Source organism: Bubalus kerabau, chromosome X (genome assembly GCF_029407905.1).
Source record: "Bubalus kerabau isolate K-KA32 ecotype Philippines breed swamp buffalo chromosome X, PCC_UOA_SB_1v2, whole genome shotgun sequence".
Classification (NCBI taxonomy): Eukaryota; Metazoa; Chordata; class Mammalia; order Artiodactyla; family Bovidae; genus Bubalus; species Bubalus kerabau.
The window spans coordinates 1,647,950-1,665,120 of NC_073647.1; the positions used below are offsets into that span (position 1 = coordinate 1,647,950).

General features: G+C 44.7%; 1 long non-coding RNA gene across 2 annotated transcripts; it reads right to left on the bottom strand.

The window, feature by feature from the left end:
- Positions 1-658: 658 nt before the first annotated feature.
- On the bottom strand, positions 659-8,383 carry LOC129638541 (uncharacterized). Of its 2 annotated transcripts, XR_008707890.1 has the most exons (4): positions 8,097-8,383; positions 6,516-6,659; positions 5,186-5,296; positions 659-3,372 (listed from the first exon to the last, which is right to left on the bottom strand). It is a non-coding gene; the product is annotated as an uncharacterized LOC129638541 (long non-coding RNA). The 2 variants fall into 2 exon arrangements; XR_008707891.1 differs by lacking the exon at positions 6,516-6,659 and having other exon boundaries at positions 8,097-8,372.
- Positions 8,384-17,171: the final 8,788 nt, after the last annotated feature.

Genomic DNA, 17,171 nt, shown 5'->3' on the forward strand with positions numbered 1-17,171 from the left:
AAAGTACGTGAAAATGGTCATAAAGTGCAAATTTCTTCTTATAAGAGATGGATTAATAAGTGCTGTAGATTTAATGTAAAGCACAGTGAAATTTTTGTACACTTGAAAGTCGCTAACAGTAAATCTTAGCTAACTATGTGAGGTAATATTAACTAATCTTATTGTGGTAATCACATTGCAGGATATATGTATAGAGATCATCATAGTTGTACACCCACACAGTGTTAGAAGTCAAAGTTAAATAAGAGTTCCTCTTCCTTTTAAAGGAGAGACACGTTTTACAAATGAAAATTTCCCTTATAAATGGAAATTTCCTTTGTAGAAGGAAAGCTTGTGCTGTTTTTGGAGCTTTTCATGTGTTGGGGCCTTCACCTGAAAATATTACAAAGAGGCAGGTTTTGGGGTGGCATACTCTTAACCCCTATTCAGATGGGTGTCTTTTACCTAGCACCCATATTTTAACTTCTCACCTTCACTCTCGTAACTTTCTATACAAGTGTTTCAGTTAATCATCATAAAGCATATATCATTCAACACTCAGATTTTGGGGAGCATCTCATTTTGGATGCTCAATTAAGGTTGTACAAAGATTCCAGTTTGTATTTTGTACAGTGCAACCTCTTTTCAAGGTTATACAGTTAAGAAATGAACTATCAGAGTTTTTTAAAAAATTTAATACATTTTTAGTAGTTTTAGGTTTACAGAAAAATGAGTGGAAAGTACAGAGAATATGACCGTTTGCCTACTCCTCACTCCAGCTTCCCTTCTTAACAGCTTCTGACAGTGTTACACATTTGTTACAACTCTAGTTTGTAATGAACTCTAGTTTACATTGGGGTTCAATATTAGTGTCACACTTCTATGGGTTTTGACAAATACATAATGATATATGTCCACCATTGTAGTACATTAGATAGACTCTTATTGTATTAAAAAAAAAAAAATCCTGTGTTCTACCTATTCATCTCTCCATCCCTCTGTGGAATCCTTGATAACCACTCATCTTTTAACTGTCCCTAGTTTTTGCTTTTTCTTGAATATCATACAGTTGGAACCTTATCAGTAAATGTTCCCCCTCCCCACCAGGTTGGCTTCTTACACTTAGCAACGTGCATTTAGGATTCTTCCAAGTACGTTTGCAGCTTGATAGCTCCTTTTATTCCACACTATATTTGTTCATCTATTCACCGACTCAAGGACATCTTGGTTGCTTACAAGGTTTGGAAATTATGAAAAAAACTATAAACATTTGTGTACATGTTTCTGTGTGATTGCCAAACTTCCAAAGTGTGGGAAATAAAGCCCACTGGCCCAAACCAAAAGAATGGACTTGGAGACACAAGGTGCAGTGGGAAGCAAGGCTTTAGTGAAGGTCTTGCGAGATGAGGTGTCTGGTGGGCAGGCACACCCAGGGGCAGTTACAACAAGCAATTTGTTTTCTAGCACACAAGTCCCTTCCCCAGTTTCTCACTGGCTGAGTACTATGGGGTAGATAAATATTCTTTCCAGAGGTTGCCTAAGTATATTTCCTTCATTATGGGCTGGCCCTTTCTTAACAACTTGTTTTCACTTTTGCTCACATTTATTACTGTTCTTATGTTTTGAATTCACCAACAGAAGGAGCCAGCACGAAACCCTGAGCATCCCACTTTCCCTTTGTTTGAGTGCTAGTAAATTTTCTTTTTTCCTCAAAGATAGCTACCCTTCAAAATAGACCACATTAAGTTTTCATTTCTTACATAGAGTGGTTAGAATATTTTGTATTCCTACTGGCAATGAATGAGTTTGTCTTGATTAACAACTTCATTAACATTTGGGGTTGATGTCATTTTTTCCATGAAGTCAGGGGCATATTTCACCTTGCTACGACTACCACCAAGAGTCCTCCACCCACACCGCCACAGGGGTACTTTCATAAAAATAACCAACACCTCTTTGAAATTAAGACTGTCAGAAACCTCGGGAGGTAAAAATGGGCACTTATTGAATATATAGAATATATAAAAATTTCCTAAAACTATGCAGACATTTATAGTGATGATAATTATAACATCTCTACACCTATTCCAAAAGGATTCATATAACACAAGCGCACACTTTGTATGCGTGGTTACAACCTGGATTTATTCCAAGTGGCAAAGGCCTTCAACCAAAGCCTAATTATTACAGCATCAAGGGAATTCTGGCTTCAAACTTGACCAGTAATAAACTGACAGAACATATCACATAGTGATCACTAGAAAACGTAGGGTCCAGGCCATGTGGACTCAGAATCTCCTAGAGTGCTATGAACATGGACTACAGGTGGACAGGATGCTTTAGATATCCACAAAGGTATGACCTTACTGCCAAGGAGAAGCCCCCTAAGGAGGAGACACCTCTTTCTTCAACAATCCATTAGAGTGATGCCCCGTTACAGCACTTAAAAGGCGCTTGGGCACAACCAGAGCCTTTTTTCACCAACATAGGGCGGAGGGAGTGGCCCAGCAGGAGAGGGCAATAGCGTTTCTGGGAAAACAGTTCCATGAAGGGGAAGCTTTTTCAGCATGGCATGCAGGCCCTTCCTGTGAATCCTGCCAGAGGAAGGCCTGTAACAGGAGGAAGTGAGGGTTTCCAGCACTCCGAAGATCCAGGGCGAACCTGGCAGCCTGCCACCTCACCAGAGCAGGTGTGGGAGCAACAGGTAGTGGTGTTCCGGAGCCTGGCTTCCCAACCAAGGAGCCCCTGGCTGTCAGGCCCTTGGGGGCGTGGCATCAGCAGTGGCCATGTTCAGAAACAAGGCACTGAAGCTCCTGCCCCTGGCCACCTGGCCCATCCTGCAGGAAGGCTACTTTTGATAGGTTCAGAAGGACTCAGGTTGCTGAACTAACCCTGCCTTTGCTCAGTCTTAGCATTAAGGATGCACCTCCACGGAACCAGTATAAACTGGATTAAAACACTTTGGAAAATCATCTTTCTGAAAGGCAAAGGAATAAAACACAAAGTACACCGGGGAGTTCTCTTCCACACCCATCAGACGTGTGAAATCGGCTCCAGGAAAATAATGGCCCTTGCCGGGCTCCAGTTTTAGTTGAATCAAGCAGGGAAAACTTTTCTGATCATAATGATGATACAGCTGTAGCGACTAAGTCTACCTGAACACGCTACTCATCAGACAGTAACCCAAGAAATTCGGTGAGGGACCTGCCTTGAGAGAGGTGCCTACTGTACAGAAGCGGGTAACAGAACCAAAGCACCACTCAGGGCTGTATTATGTACCTACGAGAAGTGTGGAATCAGTGTCTGTTCTTCGTCTATGCCTCAACACTGGCTCCACACCAAGGCAACGTAGGAGCCGTTGATCACACTCTTATTATTTTAGCAAGGCGTGACCTGGAAAGGAAAGAAATACCGTTGAATTCCTCTGGCACAGATGCAGATCAACATCCTTCAGTAAGAATTCAGTTTGAAAAATATAAGAAACAAAACAAAACAGACGCCAGGCACCTCCTAGTTCCATTAACAGAAAACAAACAAAAAAACACGCTCAAACTGCACTACATACCCTTAGGAGAAGTCAGCCTAAAGGTCCAGATGGTCTGGACTTTATACTGCAAACCCACTGTGATGTAACTCACTGTGACCATTTAGTCGCCCGTACAGCCACTTGCTGGGACTGAGGTTGTGGTTTAACATGCTGATGACCTTTCCTGCTTACCTAAACTACTGGCCCTGAGGTGTGTGAAATGAATAACCTGTTAGCCCTGCCTCCACAGATACACAAATGATCTCCCGCTTACCACCTACTGATTCCCATGCAGGATGAGTGTCCTGGCACAAGGTACACACGACATTCGTCTAGGGTTTGTTCAGCACTCTCAGTCACCTAGCTAGAAACAAGTTACCAAAGTGGACGGAGCCACTTAAGTAAGAATGCTCTGTGGGGACCAATCTCTACACCTGTTCCAGAAGGATCCATTATTACAGGAGCACACACTATGATGCTTGGCTAGAACCTGGATTTATTCCAAGTGGCAAGGGTTTTCAACCAAACCCTAATACGTGAATCATCAAGGTAATTCTGGTCCTAACCCTGATCAGTAACAACAAAGTGAGAGACTCCATCACATCCCGGTCCCCTAAGGAAGCAGTGGCCAGGCCACATGGCTCAGAGTCTCAGAGACTGCTGTGGACCTGGACCCAGAGCTGGACGGCTCCTCTGGATGTCCTTTTCCTTAAGGGCTTACTGCCCAGGGGAGTCCCCCAAAGAGGAAACACCTCTTCCCCCAACATTCCAGTGGAGCCAACCCAGCTGGGAGGGTTTGGAAGGTTTTTTTGGCTACCGTAGGGCTTTTTCAACATGCAAAGGGTGGAGGGAGAGGCCCAGCTCCAGAGAGTGGTTGGCATTTCTGGAGCAACAGTGCCATCAAGCGGAAACCTTTTGAGCATGGCGTGCAGGCCCTTCCTGTGGATCCTGCCAGGGGAAGGCCTGTGACGGGAGGAAGTGAGGGTTTCCAGCACTCCGAAGATCCAGGGCGAACCTGGTGGCCTGCCACCTCACCAGAGCAGGTGTGGGAGCAACAGGTAGTGGTGTTCCGGGGCCTGGCTTCCCCACCAAGGAGCCCCTGGCTGTCAGGCTCTCGGGGACGTGGTGTCGGCAGTGGCCATGTTCAGGAACAAGGTGCTGAATCTCCTGCCCCAGAGCCTCTTGCCTGGGGATCCTTGCCCTTATGCAGGAAGGCTGGTTTGATAGGTTTAAGAGGTCTCAGGTTACTGAAATAACGCTTCCTTTGCTCAGTCTTAGCATTAAGAACACACATGCATGGCACCAGTATACACTCGATTAAAACAGTTCAGAAAGTAATATTTGCAAAAGACAAAGGAGTAAAACACAAAGTACACCTGGAGTTCTATTCCATACCTATCAGAGGTGTGAAATTGGCTCCAGTAAAATACTGGTCTTTTCTGGGGTTTGAGTTTAAACTGAATTCAAGGTTCTTGGATCAAGGTTGTTGATATTTGCATCCCCCAGGCAGAACTCTTCTGATCATTATGATGAACAACTGTAGCAATTAAGTATACCTGAACGTGCTAGTACCAGACACTGACCCAAGGAATTTCTGTGAGAGTCGTTCCTTGAGAGAGAAGCCTATTGTACAGAAGTGGGTAAAAGAATCAAAGTACAACTGAGGGCTGTATTACCTACCTATCAAAAATGTAAAGTCAGTGTCTGGTCTTCGTCTGTCCTTGCACTCTAAGTCCACAGCAAAGCAATGTATGAGCTGTTGATCATGCCCTTTGATTATCTTACCACGACCTGCAAAGGAAAGAAAATACTGTTGAATACCTTTGCCTCAATGCAAATTACTTTCCTTCAGTAAGAATTCAGCATGAAAAATATGAGAAATAAGACAAAAAACACTTCAGTCTTTTTCTAGTTCCATTAAAAACAAAAAAATCCAGCCAGTCACTACCTATTCTTAAAAGAAATAAGCCTAAACATACAGATGGTCTGGACTTTGTAGTGCAAACCATCTGTGATGTAACCCACTGTTACCATTGAGTTACACCATACAGTAATTTGCTGGGACTGAAGCTTGTGGTTTAACACAATGATGAGCCTTTCTGCTTACCTAAACTATTGGCCTTGAGGTTCCTGAAATAAATAACCTGTTAGCCCTATATCCACAGATATACAAAATGTTCTCCCACATTCAACTTTTTGATTACCATGAGGGATGAATGTCCTGGCACAAGGGAGAAATGACAGTTTGGGGTTTGTTCAGCACTCTCAGTCACCTAGCTAGAAAGAAGTTAGAAAACTTGATGGAGCCACCTAAGTAAGAATGTTGTGTAGGGAATAATCTCTATACCTATTCCATAAGGATCCATATTACAGGAACACAGCCTTTGTATGTCTGGCCAGAACCTGGATTTATTCCAAGTAGCATAGGTCTTCAACCAGCTGCTACTTATGTAAATCATCAAGATTAATTCTGGCCCTAACCCTGACCAGTAATAACAAAGTGACAGAATACATCACATTCCAGTCACCAGGAAATGGGGATCCGACCATGTGAACTCAGAATCTCTTAGAGTTCTATGGACATGGACCCAGAGATGGATGGCTTCCTTTGCTTTTCCTTATCTGTGCATTCTTACTGCAGAGCAGAAGAGGAGACATCTCTTCCCACAACACTCCAGTGGATGGCTTGGAAGACTCTTGGCCCCCATGGGCCTTTTTTTACCTGCAAAGGGTAGAGGGAGAGGCCAGGCTCCAGAGTGTGGATAGCGTTTCTGAGGCAAGAGTGTCATCAAGTGGAAACTTTTTAAGCCTGGCCTCCTATTCCTTTGGTCAATATTACAGGAAATGAGTCCTGAATATTCATTGGAAGGACTGATGCTGAAGCTGAAACTCTAGTACTTTGGCCACTTGATTCGAAGAACTGACTCATTGGAAAAGACCCTGATGCTGACAAATATGAAGGCAGGAGGAGAAGGGGACAACAGAGGATGTGATGGTTGGATGGCATTACCAGCTCGATGGACATGAGTTTGGGCAGACTCCAGGAGTTGGTGATGGACAGGGAGGCCTGGTGTGCTACAGTTCATGGGGTCTCAAAGAGCAACTGAAGTGAACTGAACTCCTGGTCCTGCCTCTGGATCCTGCTGGGGAAGGCCTGTGATGGGAAGAAGGGAGGGTTTGGAGCACACAGAGGATTCTGGGAGAACCTGGCCACGGTGCACCCCTCTAGAGCAGGTGTGGAAGGGACAGGCAGTGGTGTTGAGTACGGGCTAGCAGGCCCACCAAGGATACCAAGGAGCTGAAACTACTGCCCCAGGGCCTCTGACCAGGGGATCCTCACCTGTCCTGCAAGAGCAAGGTCCCCCAGTGTAGACCCTGGGGTCTCAGGGCTACTGGGGATCCAGGATCTATTGCCCCGGTGGAGGTGCAGTGCCTCGCCACCATGCACAACGTCGTAAGGAGAAGAGGCGGCCACCCTGTTAGGGGTGAACATCCAGCAGACAGGATGTGGAATTTTGCCTGATGAAGGCTTGGTCCCAGACCCAGACAAATGCACGTGCACTTTATATCCGGCTTGGAGTTGAGTTTTTGTTTTCTTTAGCTACTGGCAAAAAGAGTCTGGGTCCCATGCCCCGTAGGATCCCGTGAGGCCCTTCCTGTACCGTATGACACAGGGTATCCAGACCCACTCGCGGTGGGAAGAAACTGGCCCCTGAGTTGGGCGTCACCATCCGCAACCAGCGAGGGGATCCAGGTCCATGTTCCGCCTATATTACCGGACATTACCTCACCTCTAGAATTGTCTCAAGTGGCCCCAAAACCTTTTTACCCATGAAATGCTTATAATCCCACTGTAAACAATGCACAGTCCTTTACATGAAAATCCCTGTCCCTTTTATTTCGATTGCCCTCCTTCCCTAGTGGCTCAGTCGGTAAAGAATCTGCCTGCAATGCGGGAGACCCGGTTCGATCCCTGGGTTGGGAAGATCCCCTGGAGGAAGGCATGGCAACCCACTATTCTTGCCTGTAGAATCCCATGGACAGAGGAGCCTAGCGGGCACAGTCCATGGAGTCGCAAAGAGTCGGACACGACTGAGCGACTAAGCACAGCACATTCTTCCACGTGGTTCAGTGATACGTGAGAATGGAGCTACGGTGGTTTTTTTTTTTTTTTTTTTTTAGGTTCAAACACTCATGAAAGGAAATGTTACTAATCTAGGGATGCATTCCGAGATGCCCAGTCCCCGTGGGCAGCACGTCAATCTCACTCGATGAAGGGGACTCCAGGGCGGCTACATAAATGGGAAGGAAGGGAGAAGCAGCTGGCGAGCCTCCCACACTCCTCCGGCCCGCCCCGCCCTCTGCTCACTGGGAACCGCTTCCAGGCCCACTGGCCGGGAGGCCCTAGGGGCTCTACTTGGACCCTCTCCCTACTGTCGCGAGGGCACAGAACACAGACGGCAATACAATCCCGGTGCCCACGCTCACCCAGCCCAGGCTAAACGCCAAACCACGGCCCGGCCCACGCGGCACCCACTTGCCCGTCTCTGCTTCCCCCAGGCCGGCCGGGCTGCAGCCAACACTGGCCCACCTTGCACGTAGGGTACAGGCTGTTCAGACGTTAGAGGATGGGGAGGGTCCCTCCGGCCAGAAAGGGTGCCGGTCCCGGCCCCGCGTCACCCCGCGTTGCCCCAGGGAAAGGACACGAAGGAGGCTGAGTGGACCAAGGTGGCTAAGGCCACGCTCCAGCGGGAAAAAACCGGTTCTCTCTGAGCTTCGCGCGATAGCTGGCGAGGTTCGACTGCGACCCTGCTCACCATTGCCGTAAAGCGTCGCCCGCGTTACCCTGCCAATACGACCCCATTCCCCCGCCGCCGCCCCGGCCCACCGTCGTGGGCGTCTCCTCGGAGACGCAAGGGAGGTAGAGTGCTGAGGTGGGAGGGGTTGATCCTCGCCCCGCGTCGTGGGCGTCTCCTTGGAGACGCACTGGAGGTGGGGACGCCGACGAAGGAGAGGTTGGGAATCCGGTTCCTCGCTGTTGGCCCCGCCCAGGGGAGGGCTGAGACAGCCTCAGTTGGTCCCAGGAGTGCGATTGCGAGAGGTGAGATTGGGAAGGTGACAGGAAACCTCACGAGAGCCCACTTGCCTCCCTTGTAGGGTTCATGCCGCCAGCGACGAAAGTGAAGGAATGGAAAAAAGGAAATTTTACCATTCGACAGTCGCAAAACTAGAGGAAAAAAGTTTAAGTAAGTACAATATCAAACGATGTTACAAGTTTGTATACTTCATATGCTTGAGGTTATTATTACTTGAATTATCCCTCCTCAAGTGAGAGGCAGAGCCCCAAGAGGAGACGCTCCTTGTGCCCGGTCACCTCCTGCTCTTTGTCAAGGGCCTGTTAGGGAGCCTCTACCTCTTAAGCACCTTTTCCTGGGGTTATCTCAGGTGGTGTCCACACCGGCTAGATGCGGGGGATGTTATGTGTCTGAGAGTCGCAGCGACAAACAGGTTATTCCTGCCTGATGGGTGCCTTGACTAATTTTTCCTGTGGAGGAAAGTTACATTCTCCTCTAGCGAAATAACTTTCAAATAAAGGAGAACATGGGCTTCCCCGGTGGCTCAGCGGTATAGAATTCGCCTGCAGTGCAGGAGACGGGGGTTCGATCCCTGAGTTGGGAAGATCTGGAAAAGGAAATGGCAACCCACTCCAGCCTCCAGCCTCCTTGTCTGAAGAATCCCATGGACAGAGGAGCCTGGCGGGCTACAGTCCATGGTGTTGCACAGGGTCCCACACGACTGAAGCGACTTAAGCAAGGCAGAGGAAACACAAGTAGCACAGATAAAAAAAGGAAGGTAACAGATAATGCCTCCACTCAGAGATGACAGATATTAAATCGGGGCTTGTGTCCACCTGAGTCGGACACAACTGAGCGACTGAACTGAACTGAACTGTGTCCACCTTGTACCTTGTTCCTTAGAGAGGGCTTAGTGGAGCTTAGAAAGCGGGAGATTAATACAAATAAAGATTGTCTTTAGAAACAATGGTATCTTGGAGCTTGAGTAACCTGCAGCATTTTGGTGGCTAAAAGGATCAAGACTGTGAAGATGGTCTTATTAGCTGGTTATTTCCATCGACAAATGTAATTCAAGCTTGATTATTCTTTAAGGAAAAACATCTTCACAAATACAGAAGTTTTTCAAGGGAGAACTGAACTTATCCCTACCCAGATCTATTCCCCAGTGTAACCACCCTTCAAAGAAACAATTGAAGTAAACCCATGAGCTCTGCACCGACTGCCGGGCAGCACAACTGACCTGCTGCCTACCCCTAATGCCTCATGATTTCCTGCCCCCATTCTGCTCCCCACACAGGACCTGCACAGGCTCAGGGCCCCCAAGACCACTTGCTGTCTGGCTAGTACCAATCTTAACTCAGGATCTGACTCTTGGCCCCTTTATGCCCCCATTCCCTGTTTTTGGCACAGGTGGTGGGAATTTCCAGGGCAGAAAGGAGGACAATGAGGACCCTGAGGTGCTTAGTTCTGTCCAGGCAGCTGCCTCCTTGCATTTCAGGTCAACAAAGGAAATTTCACAAAATCTAGCCACTTTCAACTCCTAAGGAGTGAAGGGAGGGGTTCATTCCCTGCTTCAATTTACCTACCTTGTTGAGGGTAGAAAGGGAAGGGAGTGTCCACGTCCTCTCCAGGTGGAATTACCTGACCAGCCTCTGGGCTCTGGATCTTAGCTGCCCCTCTGGATTCCTCCATGAGTTTCTTTTCCTTCACTCTAGGTAGAAGTGGCTGTTTCTCCACACGGAGATCCAAGTCAAATTCTTTTTTTCTGTGTCCCTTCCCTGCATGAACACAGATTAAATAACTACTCACTGTGCCTGGAAATTGAGGTCCAAAGAGGCTACGTGGCTTTGCCACCTGGTTCACACATGGGGGGTGGGGGCTCTCATGGTGCAGATCCACTGCTCTCTCCATGCAAATGGCCACTGAGCACAAGAGATGTTCAACATCAATAATCATTGGAGAAATCAACATGAAAATCCCAAGAGATACAACTTCACATCTACCAGGGCAGCTTTAATTATTTTTTTCAGGCTTCTTTCATGTTATTATTTTTTTTCTTTTTTTAGAAAATTAATTTATTTATTTTAATTAGAGGCTAGTAACTTTACAATACTGTAGTGGTTTTTATGAAACATCGACATGGATCAGGCATGGGCACACATGTGTTCCCCATCTAGAACCCTCCTCCCACCTCCCTCCCCATCTCATCCCCCAGGGTCACCCCAGTGCACCAGCCCTGAGCACCCTGTCTTATGCCTCGAACTTGGAACAGTGATCCCCTTCACATATGATAATATAGACATTTCAACACTACCCTCTCAAATCATCTCATCCTCGCCTTCTCCCACAAAGTTCAAAAGACTGTTCTGTACATCTGTGTCCCTTTTGCTGTCTCGCATATAGGGTCATCTTTACCATCTTTCTAAATTCCATATATATGCATTAGTATACTGTATTGGTGTTTTTCTTTCTGACTTACTTCACTCTGTATAATAGGCTCCAGTTTCATCCACCTCATTAGAACTGATTCAAATGCATTCTTTTTAATGGTTGAGTAATATTCCATTGTGTATATGTATCACAATTTCCTTATCCATTCATCTGCTGATGCACATCTAGGTTGCTTCCATGTCCTGGCTATTGTAAACAGTGCTGTGATGAACATTCGGACACACGTGTCTCTTTCAATTTTGGTTTCCTTGGTGTGGATGCCCAGCAGTGGCATTTCTGGGTCATATGGCAGTTCTATTTCCAGTTTTTTAAGGAATCTCCACCCTGTTCTCCATAGTGGCTGTACTAGTTTGCATTCCCACCAACAGTGTAAGAGGGTTCCTTTTCTCTGCACCCTCTCCAGTGTTTATTGTTTGTAGACTTTTTGATAGCAGCCATTCTGACTGGCTTGAGATGGTACCTCATTGTGGTTTTGATTTGCACTTCTCTGATAGCGAGTGATGTTGAGCATCTTTTCATGTGTTTGTTAGCCATCTGTATGTCTTCTTTGGAGAAATGTCTGTTTAGTTCTTTGGACCATTTTTTGATTGGGTCATTTATTTTTCTGGAATTGAGCTGCAGGAGCTGCTTGTATATTTTTTGAGATTAATTCTTTGTCAGTTGCTTCATTTGCTATTATTTTCTCCCATTCTAAAGGCTGTCTTTTCACTTTGCTTATAGTTTCCTTCATTGTGCAAAAGCTTTCAAGTTTAATTAGGTCCCATTTGTTTATTTTTGCTTTTATTTCCATTACTCTGGGAGGTGGATCATAGAGGATCCTGCTGTGATTTATGTCAGAGGGTGGTTTGCTTGTGTTTTCCTCCAAGAGTTTTATGGTTTCTGGTCTTACGTTGAGATCTTTAATCCATTTTGAGTTTATTTTTGTATATGGTGTTAGAAACTGTTCTAGTTTCATTCTTTTACAAGTGGTTGAAAGGTCAGTTTTCATTCCAATCCCAAAGAAAGGCAGTGCCAAAGAATGCTGAAACTACTGCACAATTGCACTCATCTCACACACTAGTAAAGTAATGCTCAAAATTCTCCAAGCCAGGCTTCAGCAATACGTGAACCGTGAACTTCCAAATGTTCAAGCTGGTTTTAGAAAAGGCAGAGGAACCAGAGACCAAATTGCCAACATCTGCTGGATCATGGAAAAAGCAAGAGAGTTCCAGAAAAACATCTATTTCTGCTTTATTGACTATGCCAACGCCTTTGACTGTGTGGATCACAATAAACTGTGGAAAATTCTGAAAGAGATGGGAATCCCAGACCACCTGACCTGCCTCTTGAGAAATTTGTATGCAGGTCAGGAAGCAACAGTTAGAACTGGACATGGAACAACAGACTGGTTCCAAATAGGAAAAGTAGTACGTCAAGGCTGTATATTGTCACCCTGCTTATTTACTTATATGCAGAGTACATCATGAGAAATGCTGGGATGGAAGAAGCACAAGCTGGAATCAGGATTTCCGGGAGAAATGTCAATAACCTCAGATATGCAGATGACACCAATCTTATGGCAGAAAGTGAAGAGGAACTAAAAAGCCTCTTGATGAAGGTGAAAGAGGAGAGTGAAAAAGTTGGCTTGAAACTCAACATTCAGAAAACAAAGATCATGGCATCTGGTCCCATCACTTCATGGGAAATAGATGGGAAAACCATGGAAACAGTGTCGGAGTTTATTTTTTTGGGGCTCCAAAATCACTGCAGATGGTGATTGCAGCCATGAAATTAAAGACACTTACTCCTTGGAAGAAAAGTTATGACCAACCTAGATAGCATATTGAAAAGCAGAGACATTACTTTGCCAACAAAGGTCCGTCTAGTCAAGGCTATGGTTTTTCCAGTGGTCATGTATGGATGTGAGAGTTGGACTGTGACAAAAGCTGAGCACCGACGAATTGATGCTTTTGAACTGTGGTGTTGGAGAGGATTCTTGAGAGTCCCTTGCACTGCAAGGAGATCCAACCAGTCCATTCTGAAGGAGACCAGCGCTGGGATTTCTTTGGAAGGAATGATGCTAAAGCTGAAACTCCAGTGGTTTGGCCACCTCATGCGAAGAGTTAACTCATTGGAAAAGACTCTGATGCTGGGAGGGATTAGGGGCAGGTGGAGAAGGGGACGACAGAGGATGAGATGGCTGGATGGCATCACTGACTCGATGGATGCGAGTCTGAGTGAACTCTGGGAGTTGGTGATGGACAGGGAGGCCTGGCATGCTGCGATTCATGGGGTTGCAAAGAGTTGGACACAACTGAGCAACTGAACTGAACTGAACTGACTGGTTTTCCCAGCACTACTTGTTAAAGAGATTGTCTTTTCTCCATTGTATACTCCTGCCTCCTTTGTCAAAGATAGTGTCCATCGGTGCATGTATTTATCTCTGGGCTTTCTATTTTGTTCCATTGATCTATATTTCTGTGTTTGTCCCAGTACCATACTGTCTTGATGACTGTAGCTTTGTAGTATATTCTGAAGTCAGGCAGGTTGATTCCTCCAGTTCCATTCTTCTTTTTCAAGATTGTTTGGCTATTCGAGGTTTTTTGTATTTCCATACAGATTGTGAAATTATTTGTTCTAGTTCTCTGAAAAATACCATTGGTAACTTGATAGGGATTGCACTGAATCTATAGATTGCTTTGGGTAGGATACTCATTTTCACTATATTGATTTTTCCAATCCATGAACATGGTATATTTCCCCATCTTTGTGTCATGTTTGATTTCTTTCATCAGTGTTTTATAGTTTTGTATATATAGGTCTTTTGTTTCTTTAGGTAGATTTATTGCTAAATATTTTATTCTTTTCATTGCAATGGTGAATGTAATTGTTTCCTTAATCTCTCTTTCTGTTTTCTCATTGTTAGTGTATAGGAATGCAAGTGATTTCTGTGTGTTAATTTTATATCCAGGGCAGCTCTAATTTTAAAGATGAAAATTAGTGAAATAAGGATATGCAGAAATTGAAACCCTCATATGCCGCCATATGAGAATGTAAAATGGTGGGTACACTATAGAAAATAGTTTGGTTCTTCCACAAAAATTTCAACCTAGAGTGACCACATCAACAGCAATTTCACTCCTAGATATATATCCTGAGAATTTAAAACAAACGTTCAAACAGAAACTTGTACGTGAATGTTTATGGTTGCATTATTCACAAAGCCAAAATGGAAACAACCCACATGTCCACTGACTGTTGAATTTTTATGCAAAATGTGCTATATACCCCTACCATGGATTTTTATTTAGCTATAATTTGAAATGAAGTAGTGATACATAGTGAAATATGAATGATAGATGAAAAAAGCTAGACAGCAAAGAACACATTTTGTAAGATCTCATTCACTTAAAATATCCAGAACAGACACATCTACAGAAATTAAAAAATCAACTTGTGGTTTTCAGGGGCTTGTGAGAGGGACTGTTGGGAAGAAAACATTTTCTCTACCATCTTAGACTCAACTGGCTTGGGGCCTGAAAATTAATTAACAGTAAATTAATAGGAGAAACATTTATTAACTATGTAGGAACTTTCAAGTGAAGAGGCTCCCTAATGGGCTAGAGATAGGGGTTTATATACCAACTTTTCAAGGGGTTTGGTGGATTAGAACTTCAAAGGATGGAAGCATCTGATGAGGCTTATTTATGCAATCTTGAAATGTTCCCTGGTGGCTCAGCCAGTAAAGACTCCACCTTCAATGCAAGAAACCTGAGTCTGATCCCTGTGTCAGGAAGATCCCTTGGAGAAGGAGATGGCAACACACTCCAGATTCTTGCCTGGAGAATCCCATGGATAGAGGAGCCTGGCAGGCTACAATCCATGGGGTCACAAAGAGTCAGACAGGACTTAGCAATTAAACCACTAAACCAATATCCAAGTTCAGGCCTCCCTGATTAGAGACACACATCCCCACCCCCTACTCCCACCTCCTGGTAATGTGGGTGGGGTTGTAGCAGCTGTCTCTTACAAAGTTCAGCTTTAGTCAGATAAGGCAAGTTCAGAAATGACTTATTTCTGCCTCTCTCAAGGGCTTCCTGATAGCTCAGTTGGTAAAGAATCTGAATGTAATGCAGGAGACCCCGGTTCGATTTCTGGGTTGGGAAGATCTTCTGGAGAAGGGATAGTCTACTCATTCCAGTATTCTTGGGCTTCCCTTGTGGCTCAGCTGGTAAAGAATCTGCCTGCAATGTGGGAGACCTGGTTAAATCCCTGGGTTGGAGAAGGGAAAGGCTACCCATTCCATTCTGGCTTAGAGGATTCCATGGACTATATAGTCCATGGGGTCAGAAAGAGTCAGATACAACTGAGCAACTTTCACTTCACTTCACTGCCTCTCTTGTAGCTCAGATGTTTTCACTTTGAACTTAATCTTTGTACCATTTGGTGGGTTATCAGTCCCATCAGGAGAATAGGCCATCATTGATAATAAGTATAGACTTTCTTTGGAGAAGGAAATGGCAACCCACTCCAGTATTCTTGCCTGGAAAATCCCATGGACGGAGGAGCCTGGTAGGCTACAGTCCATGAGGTTGCAAAGAGTCGGACACGACTGAGTGACTTCACTTTCACTTTCACCCTGGCCAAGATCTTCCCTGTAGCTCAGATGGTAAAGAATCTGCCTGCAATGCAGGAGACCTGGGTTCTATCTCTGGGTCGGGAATATCCTCTGGAGAAGCGACTGGCAATCCACTCCAGTATTCTTGCCTGGAGAATCCCACGGATAGAGGAGCCTGATGGGCTACAGTTCCTAGGGTCGCAAAGAGTCGGACACGACTAAGCGACTAACCCACCCACCCATAGACTTTCTTTGGGGGATGTTGAAAATGTCCTAAAATTTATTGTGGTCATGGATCCACAATTTTCTGAAAATACTAAAAATCAGTAACCAGTACATTTTAATATTGTGAATTATACTGTATGTGAAAGTGAAAGTGAAGTCGCTCAGTCGTGTCTGACTCCTAGCGACCCCGTAGACTGTAGCCTACCAGGCTCTTCTGTCTATGGGATTTTCCAGGCAAGAATACTGGGATGGGTTGCCATTTCCTTCTCCAGGGGATCTTACCGACCCAGGGATTGAACCCAGGCCTCCCACATTGTAGGCAGACGCTTTACCATCTGAGCCACCAGGGAAGTCCGTATGGTATGTGAAGAGCATATCAAAAATTTAAATAGTAAATCAATGTGTACATTTAATAAAATTTCAGTAAAAGATCGATGGGAAATTTTATAATGTGGGTGAATTAAGGTTAGAATACTACAACCCAGTGATCAATTTTACATCACAGTGTGGGATACAACGTGGGTGTTCAGATATGATACAATAGGGGTACGAATCATCACATCTAAAATGTTCTTGCTAAAATAACTGACCCTGAATTTAACCAAGTTCATAGATCTTACTACAGGATGTTCTGTTTCTAATGGAACCTGTTCAGGACAGGATGCATATAAATACAGAATGTGAGTAATTCTACAGGACAAATAATTCAGTCTTTTCATCAAAAGGATAGCAAAAAAAGAGGAGCAGGGGCTGTATTGGTGAAAAGAAGACTAAGTCCTATTTCAGTTAGTGCTATGTAAGTTACCTGTTCAGATCCTAAGAACAAATCAAATTTAAGAGAGATATTTAGGTCAAATATCTATATTGGACATGGATAGTTGCATTAGGGAATAATTGTAATTTTTCTTAGATGTAGTAATAGTATTTTGGTTATATATTTTAAAGTCCTATTTGTTGTAATTTATGTTACAGTAGAGTATGTGGAGGAAGGGCTTCCCTCGTAGTTGGTAAAGAATATGCCTGTAATGCAGGAGACCCTGGTTTGATTCCTGGGTTGGGAACATAACCTGGAAAAGGAAATGGCAACCCACTCCAGTATTCTTGTCTAGAGAATCCCATGGAGAGAGGAGACTGGCAGGCTACAGTCTGTGGAGTCATAAGAGTCGGACACAACTTAGTGACTAAGCCACCACCACCACATGTGGAGGAAATAACTTCTTTAGGTTTAGACATGGTATAATAAAATACCTGGAATATGCTTTGGAATATGCTGGGGGAAAAAAAAAAAACTTGACAAAATGTTGATTGTTAAAACTGC